Source organism: Rhinatrema bivittatum, chromosome 4 (genome assembly GCF_901001135.1).
Source record: "Rhinatrema bivittatum chromosome 4, aRhiBiv1.1, whole genome shotgun sequence".
Taxonomy (NCBI): Eukaryota; Metazoa; Chordata; class Amphibia; order Gymnophiona; family Rhinatrematidae; genus Rhinatrema; species Rhinatrema bivittatum.
Window position 1 is genome coordinate 17,134,943 of NC_042618.1, and position 13,448 is coordinate 17,148,390.

Sequence of the window (13,448 nt, forward strand, 5' to 3'; positions counted from 1 at the left end):
CTCATGCCTATCCTATTAAAGCAATTAAATCGATATACAAAAGAGCCATATGCATGGACAGGAAAATTTGTTTTAATATAAATCATCCAAATAAATAAATAAAGTGGCACATAAGCAAGTGTGTATTTTACGGTATACTAATAAGGCACAGAAAATGGCTGCTATTATTAAAAACATTGCTTGCATTGTCAAAATATGCCAATGTTTGCTGACTAGCTACCAAAATCTTTTTCTAGGGGTCAAAATATATTCGACACAGTATTCAAGCAGTTTTGTCTCTCATTCACCAAGAAGGGTTGCCAGTAGCGAAGGGACACATTGCATGTGGATCATATGATCTTTGTCAATATATGATGCTTACCGAGTGAGACGTAATTTTAGGACAGACTGCTCATCACAGTTTGTGATTTATGTCTTCCAATGTTCATGTCCATTGATCTATGTAAGTTGCACCAGAAGGGCTATTCGCACAAGATTAATCGAACACAGAAGTTGTGTGATCCCTAAGATACAGGCTCCAACAGTCAATCACTGCTTGACAGCTCAACACTCTTTTCATCAGCTGAGATGGACTATTATTGACCACATTCAGGTTTCATAGAGAGGAGAAGATTGGAATGCATTGCTCAATAAATTAAAGCAGTTTTGGATATATACTTTACAAAATGTGGTGCCTTATGGTTTGAATGATGAAATAGAATGGCAGAATATGTGCTGATAGCAACTTTATCTAATATCACTGCAGAATATCACAGTGTTGCACCAATGAAAAATTCACTCAGGCAAATATTCTGTTTGGTTCAGTTTTCCTATCTAGAAGAATATAAAATTGTATTTTTTTGTTTCCACTATAGGTAATGTCCATCAGAGTAGTAATGCCCAATCCCAGAAGAAGAATGATATTTGAAACACAACATCAGTGCTGAGTCTGCCATCACTTGGGCTTTAATTTTTGCCATTGGATAAGTGCTTTTCCACATACCAATAAGAGTGGTACACAAAAAGATAAATAGATAATAAAATATATGAATCACTACATATTTTAAAATGTATGATAAAATATTACACATTTAATATCAATAACAACATATTTATAATAAAATCAAACATAAAATTAGCAAAATGATGAAACCAATACACCCAACATGGCCAATTTTTGATAAGATGTCTGTTTCAGGAGTGATTATATAATCGATCATCTTTATTCCCTATCAAGAAACCATAAAAATCTATCAACAAAGTAGTAACATTTTTAATAAACAATAATAAAAAATACTCAAAACAGAAGAAATAATCACTAGGACAAAAATTAAATTAATATAAATTTTAAAATATTTCAAATTAAAAATGGTAATATATAACAAATGATGCATAATAATGTGAAAAGATAAGTAATTTAAAACAAAAATAAATAAATAAGAAATAAAGCATACCTCCTAACAAGTAGATTTTAAAAGCATTGCTCGTGCAAAAATGGCCCCATACATGTGTATGTGGGCCGGGATGTATGACATGCATACATACCTGTGCGCACATCAAGAATAAGGAGGCAGAAAAGGGGCAGGCATGGGGCCAAGACTTATGCACGTAACCCCCAAATTTTGCAAGGCTGACCATGGCAATGCATGCCTTGTTACCTGCGTAACTTTACTACTGGTCCTGATAAAGTGCAAGTCTGGACATTCTGGGCCAGAAGGATCCTGAATACCAGAGAGAGAGAGAAAGACTCTTTATAGGGCTCAGTCTGATACTCTATATATGGACCATTGTAAGGGGGCATTTTGATTCGGTCATGGACATGCGTGTCTCCTGGTACGTGCACAAATGCAAAAGACTAAAATGGGTGGGGCGTAGGCGGAGTCTGGAAAGGACATTGGCAGTTTGAATCCCTAAGTAAAAATGTGTGTGCTAAAAAGTCATGGGATAGGAGGTGATGTCTTTTTGTGGATACAAACTGGTTAAAAGACAGGAAACAGGATTAAATGCCCAATTTTCTCAATGAAAAAGGGTAAACAGTGGAGTGCCTCAGGGATCTGTACTTGGACTGGTACTTTTCAATATATTTATAGATGATCTGGAAAGTAATACGACGTGTGAGGTAATCAAATTTGCAGATGATACAAAATTATTCAGAGTAGTTAAATCACAAGCAGATTGTAATAAATTGCAGGAGGACCTTGCAAGACTGGAAGATTGGGCATCCAAATGGCAGATGAAATTTAATGTGGACAAGCACAAGGTATTGCATATAGGGAAAAATAACCCATGCTGTAGTTACACGATGTTAGATTCCATATTAGGAGCTACCACCCAGGAAAAAGATCTAGGCATCATAGTGGATAATACATTGAAATTGTCTGCTCAGTGTGCTGCAGCAGTCAAAAAAGCAAACAGAATGTTAGGAATTATTAGGAAGGGAATGGTGAATAAAACGGAAAATGTCATAATGCCTCTCTATCGCTCCATGGTGAGACCACACCTTGAATACTGTGTAAAATTCTGGTCGCCGCATCTCAAAAATATATAGTCACACTGGAGAAGGTATAGAGAAGGGCAACCAAAATGATAAAGGGGATGGAACAGCTTTCCTATGAGGAAAGGCTAAATAGGTTATGGTTGTTCAGCTTGGAGAAGAGATGGCTGAGGGGGGATACAATAGAGGTCTTTAAAATCATGAGAGATCTAGAATGGGTAAATGTGAATCAGTTATTTACTCTTTCAGATAATAGAAGGAGTAGGGGGTACTCCATGAAGTTAGCAAGTAGCTCATTTAAGACTAATCAGAGAAAATTCTTTTTTCACTCAATGCACAACTAAGCTCCGGAATTTGTTGCCATAGGATGTGGTTAGTGCAGTTAGTGTAGCTGGGTTTAAAAAAGGGTTGGATAAGTTCTTGAAGACGTCCATTAACTGCTATTAATCAAGTTGACTTAGGGAATAGCCACTGCTATTACTGGCATCAGTAGCATGGGATCTACTTAGTGTTTGGATACTTGCCAGGTACTTGTAGCCTGGATTGGCCACTGTTGGAAACAGGATGCTGGGCTTGATGGACCCTTGGTCTGACCCAGTATGGCAATTTCTTATGCTCTTATGCCTCTTTTAGTCTCACTATCATGCAAAAAACATAATGCCAGCCACATGTACTTGATGTTATCTTTATTTGACTACTGTTTTTCAAATACAGTCTACTGCTCCATTGTCAAGAGGAATCCTAAGTAGGCATATTTGTTTTCTGTTACACACTGACCCAGACAGAGGAGCAGTGAGTGAAAGAAAGATGATAAGAGAGGAGGGCAACAGCAAATACTCTACTGGCCTCCCTTTCCTGAAAGGGAATGGGGTAGGTGATGCCTAACAAGCAAAGTAGCGTTGCATAAGGTTTTGCCGAAGTTGGCTACCACTCAGCATGGTGTCCTCGGCTTGTGCGGGTGTACACGGGAGATCCAGGAGTAGATCCGGAAATATCTCCATTGGTAGTCCATGGCATAGAGCAAGATTATGGAAGACACAGCAGAGCAGCACTATATCTCCTACTTTGGGTGGGGCATACATTAAAGCTCCACCCATTTTGTCCAAACAGCAAAATCTACTTTTGAGAACTCTGAAGGTGCGTTCTATGATACAGCAGGTAGAACATAAGGTCTCACTGTACTTCGCCTCCGCTAGCGTGTTGGGAATGGCAACGGGGGTGAGAAGCCAGGTCCTGCAACCATACCCAGAATCTCCTGCGGCAAAGACAGATTTAGGGCATCAATCACAGCACAGTCACTTGCAGATCTGGCTGGCAAACCGCAACATGCTATAAGACAGTAAAAGCTAGCCTGTAGCTTAGCCTGAGCCTTAAAAGCCCATTTCTGTACCCTACGTGCATGCCACATTGTTCTGGGACAGTATATGTCCAGGATAGCAGTAGCCAAATGTAGTTCAGATCTTCCGGACTACTAAATCGCATCTGGGGATTCCAACAAATGTGTGCCAGGTCCTTACAACCAAGCTAAGGCTACTCATTCATAGCAGCCAATCAACCTTGAACAATAGATAAGAGCTGCCACACCTGCTCTGCAGTATGTCCTCCAGAGATACTAATTTGTGAGCCTTGACACAGGGAATAGGCGCAGGCCATTTCTTCTGGTTTAGCTGTGTGATTGTCTAGACAAACTGCGTCCAACATCCTGGCTGACCCATCACTAACAGGCCACACGTGATTTGGCAGTACCAGTCGTGTGGACACTTCAAGCTTGTGATTAACTAGTTAGATTTCAACTGTTCCAAACGGGAGGGTATGAACAGGTCACTTTTGAAAGTGAACACGTAGAAAATATATAGTACCCAGCTTTGTGGCAAGTGCATTGTTTACCCTCTCAAGTTTAGCAGGCTTCTGAAGCATGAGGAGAAAAAGGCAGGCCCTGGGACAATGGCCTGCAGACTTTAGTGTACAAGCCACTTGTCATATCAGCGATGCTGTTACATCCCCCACAGCCCCCCCTACCCCCCTCGGCCCATGTCCGTGCCATTTGCCACAAACACATAGCCAGAGAAGGAATACAGAAGAAGCATCTCTCTTACCTATGAACCAACCATCACCATAGAGAACATCCTCAAAATTTTCACACAGGCCTGACTGCTTAAGTATAAAGGAATCGTGCACGGTTCCCAGGTACCTGGCCACTACGTCGAGGATGCTCATTCGAGCATCACAGACCACTTACATGTTGATGGAGTGGAAGAGCTTTCTGTTGTGGAAGATCTTCTCCCTTTCATGGGGTGGGATGATGGCTAAGTGAGTGCAGTCGATAGTTCCCAGAACATTGTGAAAGTTTGCAAAGGCATAAAAGCCTCTGTTTAAGTCCATCAAGTCCTGTCTGTCCCAAAAAATGCTATGTAGTGATTAATGCGGTCAGAGACAGCTGTTATGACCTGGTCCAGTCGGCGGGAAAACATAGTTTGGGACATTCCCCCCACGATACCTACTGTCTTTTGGAAGGAGCCATTTGCCATGAAATGCAGGGTAGCCAATAGTTTTGTGAGGCTCAGCACAGCGTGGGGCCTTTCTGTGACCGGATCCCGATCCCCTCGGATTTCCTCATATAATTCCAGGATAGTCCAAGAGCTGAGGCGATACCTGCTAACCACATAATTCTCTGGCATGCCCAGCAATGAGGCTTGGGGAGCCCTCAACCTCTTAGGGAGAAGACCTCAATCTACAAAGGGCTGCACCCATAGTCTCTTTAATCAACTGAGCTATTTAGGCTTTCAAAACCGTGTCACCCCTCCTGGGATCACTGAAAAGAACTGTGATAACGTGCAAGTAGTTTTTGCCTTTATAAGGGTGGACGAGGACAGAATAGTCTGGACGCTGGCTGTTTCTCCACAGAATCAGCTTTATTATTTATAGCATAACCAAAACAGGTAGAAGGTCTGCTTACCTCAGCAGTTCTTTAAATCTAAAGTTACAGCAATAGGTCAGTCTTGTAGAAGCTGCCTTCTCCTTGTCCCCAGGGCCTGCCTGTTCCCTCCTGAGTTTACTCTCTTATTCCCCTAAGGGAAATGTCCTAGGACCAGAATTCCCTTCTGGGCCGTGGATCAGGCTAAATGCTGGTCCTGGTCTTTTCAGGAGGTCCTAATACACACGCCTTTACAAGGACAAAAAGATGATCTGACTTCCTGAAATTATTAGTCACCTTCAAAAATCCAGAGTAAAATACTTTTGACATCCAGATAATTCCTTTTGGAAGGTGGGCAAACTACTTAATTGAGAGGAAAAACTGAAACCACTTTGAGAAGGAAGGAAGGCACCACTAGGATATACACTGCCTCAATCCAAAGAACTCAAGAAAGATTTCCTACATGTCAACGCTTGCACTCTGAAATACATTTGGCAGAACAAATTGCCACCAAAAATACTGACTTAAGAGAGAGATGCTTGTTAAGGTCTTCCTCATTGGCTCAAACAGCTACTGGTTCAGGACCTCAAGACCTCAAATTCAGATCGCAGGCAGGAATTGTTGTGGTTGAATAAACACTTAGAGCCAGCAGCTTGTGGAGACAATTTGTTTTTAATTTACATTCCAAACAAAAAGATTAGTTGCCCTTATGATATCTCCTTTTGGGCAAAACTAAAAGGGCAACTAATCTTTTTTGTCAAGAATGTAAATAAAGGAAAAAGAGACAAGGTTTTCTAAAGAACTAGCTGAACAGTAAGGGAGTAAAGGAGTGCTCATAAAGTACAAAAGATCATGGAAAGAGAAAGACAGGTGACAATATTTGGAAAATTTAAGCAAAGCTGGAAAAGTAGTCTGGAATGTGAAAATTCAAATAGAAGAAAAAATAGCAAATACAGTAAAACAGGGGGACAAGACTCTTTATTAGATATGTTAGTGACAGAAGGAAGTGCAAATGTGGCACTGTGAGAATCTGAGGTGAAGGGGAGGAATATGTAGAGGCTGATGAGGAAAAAGCAAAATTGCTTAACAAATATTTCTGTTTGGTGTTCACTATGGAAAGGCCTGGAGCAGGACCAAATAAAACAAACACAAATAAGACTGGAAGTGAGGTAAGCTTCAATCGATTTTCAGAACAGCATGTTCATGAGCAGCTAACCAAACTTAAGGTAGATAAGGCGATGGGATCAGATGGAATACATCCAAGGGTACTAAGGATACTTCGAGATGTCCTGGCAGCTCCGCTGGTGACCTTTTCAATGCTTCTTTAGAGTTTGGAGTAGGTCCGGAGGACTGGACAAGGGCAGATGTGGTTCCTATTCATAAAAATGAAAGTATGGAAGAGGCTGGGAACAATAGGCCAGTCAGTCTGACCTCTGTGGTGAGCAAACTCATAGAATTGCTGCTAAACCAGAGGATGGTGCAATTTTTGGAATCCAATGGATTGCAAGATCCAAGGCAGAATGGTTTTACCAGAGATAAATTGTGTCAGACAAATCTGATCAATTTCTTTGATTGGGTGACCAGAGAGATGAATCAAGGGAGAGCACTACACGTAGTGTGGATTTCAGCAAGGCCTTTGATATGGTTCAGCACTGAAGACTTATAAATAAATTGTGAGCCCTCAGTATGGATCCTAGAGTGATTGACTGAGTTAGAAATTGGCTGAGTGGAAGGCGACAAAGGGTAATGGTAAATGAAGTTTTCTCTGAGGAGGGGGTGGAAGGGAAATAGAACCAAAAAATGTATTTAAAGGGACAAGAGTAACAGAAAAGTATGAAAAAAAAAGTGTGAAAGCTTGCTGGGCAGACTGGATGGACCATTTGGTCTTCTTCTGCCGTCATTTCTATGTTTCTATGTAGTGTGTCTCAGAGCTTTTCAACATTTTTGTGAACTACGTAATGGGAGAGTTTTTGGGAAAGGTTTGTTTTTTTGCCAATGACACTAAAATCTGTAACAGGATGGACAATCAGGAAGGAGTGGAAAACATAAGGAGGGATCTAGCAAAGCTCGAGAAATGGTCTATAGTCTGGCTAAGATTTAAAGCTAAAAAATGCAGAGTAATGCATTTAGGATGCAAAAACCCAAGGGAAAGGTACAGTATTGGAGGTGAAATTCTTCTAAGCACAACAGAAGAGAGGATCTGGGGATAATTGTATCTCATGATCTTAAAGTGGCCAAAAAAGTGGATAAAGCGATGGTAAAAGCCAGAAAGATGCTTGGCTGCATAGGGAGAGGAATGGTCAGCAGACAAAGAGAGGTCATATTGCCCTTGTATAGGTCCCTGGTGAGACCTCACTTGGAATACTGTAGACCTTCAAAAGGATATAAACAGGATGGAGTAGGTCCAGAGGGTGGGTACTAAAATGGTCAGTGGTCTTCGTTCTAAAGCTTATGAGGATAGACTTAACAAGGAAAGGGGAGATATGATAAGAGACATTCAAATATCTGAAAGGTTTCCATGCACAGAACATGAACTTTTTTCAATGGAAAGGAGGTTCTAGAATGAGGGGGTGCTGGGAAGAGGGTAAAAGAAGATAGACTCAGGAGTAATCTTAGGAAATATTTCTTTACAGAGAGTGTGGTGAAAGTGTGGAACAGCCTCCCAGTGGAAGTTGTGGAGACAAAAAGAGTATCTGAATTCAAGAAAGCATGGGATAAATACAGGTGATCTCTAAGGAAGTGATGAGAATTATAATGCTAAATTAGTTGGACGGATAGGCAGACTGGATGGGCCATACAGTCTTTTTCTGCCATCATGTTTCTATGTTTGTACATATCTTACTGAGAAAGCAATATTAGCTCACCATACAGTAGAACAGGATCAGTTCTCTCAAAGATCATTCACTGATACAAGGAATTATATAGAGTTCACATCTCTAATTTCTACACCAATGACTACATTTGTTTGTTTTCATAACATTGTTCTAATTGGTAGACATTAACATAACATCCTTTTAATAGGATGGCATTACAATTCTCATGTATATTTTAATAAGACTGAGATTCTTGTAAGTCAAGTGATTTCTTGTAAATTGAGCCCAGAGGAGAGAAATGAAACTTAAGACCAAGTTCATAACTTTTTGACCTTTGACCTACATGATAACATTTCAGCTTGTCAGCAACCTTCAATGATTCTAGTTTATTCAGTGTACATTCACAGTGCTGTAATAATAGCGTCATGGGAAAAACATTTTCAAAGCACCCTAACAGAACAAGCTCTCTTACTAGAGGGTGAATATGTTAACGCCTTGAAGGAACCGTAAAACATCTGGATAGGCAGACAAGGATTTGCCCCCACAAACATCTTCTGAAACAGGTTACTTGCACCTTCAGAAAATTGAGGACTATGCCGTTATTCAAACCCTACTGCAGAAAGTCCAAAATGGACGGAATCAAGGCTCGCTTGGGTTGCATTCCTCTGCCTAAACACCAGTCCTCAAAATAATCCTCCAGGACTCTTACATATGTCAATGACTTAGACACTTTCCTACCATGTGCAGAGATCAACAGTATGGCTAGATCAATTCTCAGGGAAGGCTGGAATATCCTATACTGAGCGGCCATGGTTACAACCCTCATATCAGGCTTATAAGAAGATTGAAGTAACCTTCATAGACCTGCATAGGGTGACTTCTAGTGCCTGATTCAGGGCCAATGATTGTAAGGTTCCAGAAAGAGCCCTGGTGCCTGTGGCCCAGGATAGTCACTGCAATGACAGAACTAAACAAGTTAGGAGGTAAAAATTTCTAGGTGGTTGCAAATAAAGGCTCAGTGCGCCAGTTTCTAGCCCTGATTCTGATTCAGCTGGAAACACAAAGAAACATGAAGAAATTGCCGTGTCAAAAAAAAAAAAAAGAATTAAAAGAAATATGCTAGAAAGATATTTTTTCTTAAAATGTGTCCAATGCTAACGTTATAGGATTTTTTGTTTTTAAAAAATCCATTTTTTTTTAGCAATTTGTTACAATTGCATATTGACATCAAGAAGCTGTGCTGCTTTATAAATTATAAATAGTGATTATATGGCCAAAAGGACCCAATTAAAATGTTTCATAGAAGAAAGAGTGAAAGCAAGTTGGCTTACCATAAACAGTGTTTTCCGTAGATTGCATGATGAATTAGCCATTACATGTGGGTGACATCATCCGTCGACATTGAACAGAATTATCTCTCAAAGCTGTAGAGCTTTGAGCTCTACTAAGCATATGCAGAGGTCCCCGCATGGGCATTGCCTTGTAAGCCACTTCAGTCTATATCAGAGCGAATTCTACCTATGTTGTTGACTCTCTAAGGAGGCGGGCAGGCATTCCATGGCTAATTCATTCTGCTATCTATGGAAAACACATGTACAGTATGCAAACTTACTATTTTCATCAATAAGCAAGCTGAATTAGCCATTACATGTGAGAAGTCCCAAGTCAAGAGTTGCAGCAAAGCATTTACTTAGTTAGCAACCCAGCTTCCATCGTGGAAGGTAGATTATAGCAAGAACAGATTTCGCAAAACTGCTTGTCCAAATTTGTTGTCAGTCGTTCAGAGGTTATCAAGACAGTAATATGATTAAAATGGGCCACCGACAAACAGCCACATCAAAGGGTCATGTCCCTTTGCCTGTCCTTTCTCCTGGACTAATGTCTGAATTTATTCTAGGATTGCTTAGTTTGATAAATATGGCTATGTCAGAACAAGGTATTTTGGTAATGGTGGAGAGGGGACAATATAATCCTTTGGGGAATCATGGTATTAATCATTTTGTGGATAGACCTAGGTTTTTATTGTACCTAAGTGAATGCCTTTGTTGCCAACAAAAATATTGGGATATGAACGGATGTAGATGTATATATATAAAGAGAGAGAGAGAGAGAGAGAGAGAGATTACATTAATATATGTTCCATCAAAATTAAGACAGACATAGTACATCAATCACTGATGGATAATCAATGTGATTGTTTTCCTTGTTTCAGAAACATGGCACGAAGACACATATATTCCTCTTTTACAGCTTTATTGGCCAAGTGACTACAAGATTCTACTCAAATGTAGGCCAGATAGGAAAGGTGGTGGAGTGGTGATGTTTTATAAATCTGACCTGCATTCTGTTGCGCTCGGGGGTGGACCCTTGTCCTGGGGCAGAGATGTAATGCTTCCTGAAAGGGAACAGGAGGTAACTGCCCTCAGGGGGCGGAGCACTGGAGGAGACAGAGGCTAGGAAGAGCTTCACCACTGGAAGCCCGAGGTCCCCCCGGGAGGAGCCCATAGGGACCCGGGCCGCTTGGACTTAGGTGGGCCTCGCAGGGTCTCCTAAGAGAATGAAAGTCCGGCGTGCCCACGGAGACAGGGGGAGAGAGATCGGGTTCAAAGGTGGCTGCTGGATGGGGCAAGGAGAACCAGATCAGAGTTGATGATGACAAGGCGAGGAAGAGCCAGAATTTGGAGACAAGGTCAGGCAGGCAAAGGTCAAGATCCAGAGGTCAGTCCGAGGAATGGTCAGCAAAGCAGGGGTCAGTTACCGGAGTTCAGACGAGGTCAAAGGCAGGCTGAGGTCTTGAGGCAGGCGGCAGGCAGGTCAGGAACAAGCTATTGTCTTTGAGGCAGGTGGCAGGCAGGCAAGTCAAGAGCAAGCTGAGGTCAGGACCAGTAAGACAGTCCGAGGGTACTACCTGGGTAGACTGACAGACGAACACAGGAACAAGCAGGACACAGGAACAAGTCAGGAACAGAACTGGGTCAGAAGGATCCTGGAGCGAGACTAGGAACAAGCAGGAATAGGTACAAGCACAGAGGCAATCTTAGAACAAACCGACCCGATTGCCAAGGCAAGGAAGCAGAGTCAGGAACTTCCTTATATCGAGGGATCAATTAGGACGCGCCACGGAGCTAGGACCCGCCCTTGGCCCTACATGAGTACGGGCAGTCTGCGCACGCGTATGAGCGTGGCTAACATGGCCGAGGACGCCAAGCCTCGGCGTGAGGCCTGGCGCGCAGTGGAAGGCCCGGCGACCGCCGCCGTGGGACACCAGGACCTGGCAGGACTGACAACTACCTCGAGGGAGGTCATCCCGGGACCCGCTATGGAACCATGAAGGTGAGCAGGTCCTTGAGCGGGATGGCCGTGGGCGGGGCACGTAACACATTGGGGAAAGGGTTATTTTATGGTTTGAATCTTTTACATTCTTATCAGCATCAGGTAACTATTGAATCTACAAAATCATAATGGTTTAAAACCCCAGTGGCGGAACCTCAAGGTTCATTCCTTTCTCCTATCCTTTTTAATATTTTTCTTAGCTCATTATGTGTTTTACTGGATTCTTTCAAAATATTTTTAAATGCTATGCTGACAATGTACAATTGTATTTTCAAGTCAGTGGAGATGCAGTACATCCCTATTACAGATTTCGGAATCTCTTTTAGCTGTGAAAAACTGGATGGATCTTAATGCGATGATTTTACATTTTTCTATCACTAAGGCATTATGGGTGTCAAGAAAATCAAGACTGGATCCTCTGAACAATGTGGTAATAAATGGGGAAAGATTTTTATTTGTGGAGCAAGTTAGAAACTTAGGGGTCTTTTTTGACAGTTCATTGAAATCTATACTCTCGAAGGGCTACTTTAAATTAAAAATGCTTCATCATTTGCGATGGTTTTTAGATCCACCTGATTTTAGAGCTATAGTGCAAGCTTTTATTTTGACTAAGTAGACTATTCTATATATATTGGTTTGCCAAAAAATCATTTGCAAATTATTGCAAAATTCTGTTTGATAGTATAAGAACAGCTCATTTTGAACATATTATTCCCCAGTTAAAATGTTTACATTGGTTGGCAATTGCTAAGAGATTGAAATTTAAGGTTTTGGTTTTATTATTTAAAGCATTAGAACTCAATAGTTTGCAGTATTTAAAGAATTTGTTTAGGTCTTGTGGTCTGTCCAGAAATTTACATTCCTCAGATCAGTGTTTACTAGAAATACCATCAGTGGATAGGGCTTGGTTACAGGATAAGTGAGCCTTATCCACTGTGGGAGCAAAATTATGGATGACTTATCCATAAAGTTAAGGCAACTGCAGGATATAAAATTGTTTAGAAAAATGCTTAAGGTTTGCCTTTTTAGGGAGATTTTTGGGCAGGTGCAATAAATAGATAGCATTTTAACATGCTTTTATGTGGTGAAGTGTTGTTTTGTAAAGTATGTATTTCAGTTATGTCTGATGTTTGATAGTTTTAATGTTAATTTTGTGCTCCGCTTAGCATGATAATTTTATTAGTATAAACAGACAATAAATATTGCAAAGAAAAGAAAAAAAAAAAGAATAAACTGAGGATCAAGTTGCAGCTTTGCAGATATCCTTGATGGGTACTTCTCGAAGATGAGTAAGAGAAGGAACCAAGGCTCTCACCTGACGGCCTTCACAGAGTCTGTGACTTGCAGTCCTGCTAAGGTGTAGCAGAAGCAAATACTCTCGGCCAGCCAGTTAAAAAAAGAACGTTTAGTAAATTCTACCCCTAGCCTGTTGGGGGTCGTATGAGGCAAACAGGAGATTTGACAATGTGGCTGAATTTGCTACTTGTAATTGGCTAAGGCCTTTTTGCAGTCTACAGTATGGAGGGCTCTTTCACCTTCATGCACAGGGGGCCTTGGAAGAAAGGCAAGTAGTATGAATGATATTGAAAACTGAGACTATGTTTAGCAGAAACTTCAGCTGGGTTCGGAGAACTACATGTATAGAGGATAGTGGACAAGAGCCTGAAGTTCGCTGACTCTTCTAGCTGAACTCATTGCAAAGAGGAACATCACTTTCCACATCAAGTATTTTAACGAAGCTGATTCTAATGGCTCAAAAGAGAGGCTTCAATAATTGGGAAAGGACCACATTCAGATTCCATGGAACAGGTGTTTTTTGTACTGGGGGTTGACATGCCATAGACCCTTCATGAAATGAGACATCAGCGGATAAGTAGAGATCGGTAAGACACTACAGCTCTGAGATGCACTTGCA

At 41.1% G+C, this 13,448-nt stretch overlaps 1 long non-coding RNA gene across 1 annotated transcript in view; it reads right to left on the reverse strand.

The window, feature by feature from the left end:
* Positions 1-1,129: 1,129 nt before the first annotated feature.
* The window catches only part of LOC115089289, a 31,144-nt gene continuing 18,825 nt past the window's right edge, over positions 1,130-13,448 (reverse strand). Inside the window, exon 3 of the long non-coding RNA XR_003856042.1 lies at positions 1,130-1,208. This is a non-coding gene — a long non-coding RNA (uncharacterized LOC115089289). The remainder of the gene's footprint in view (positions 1,209-13,448) is intronic.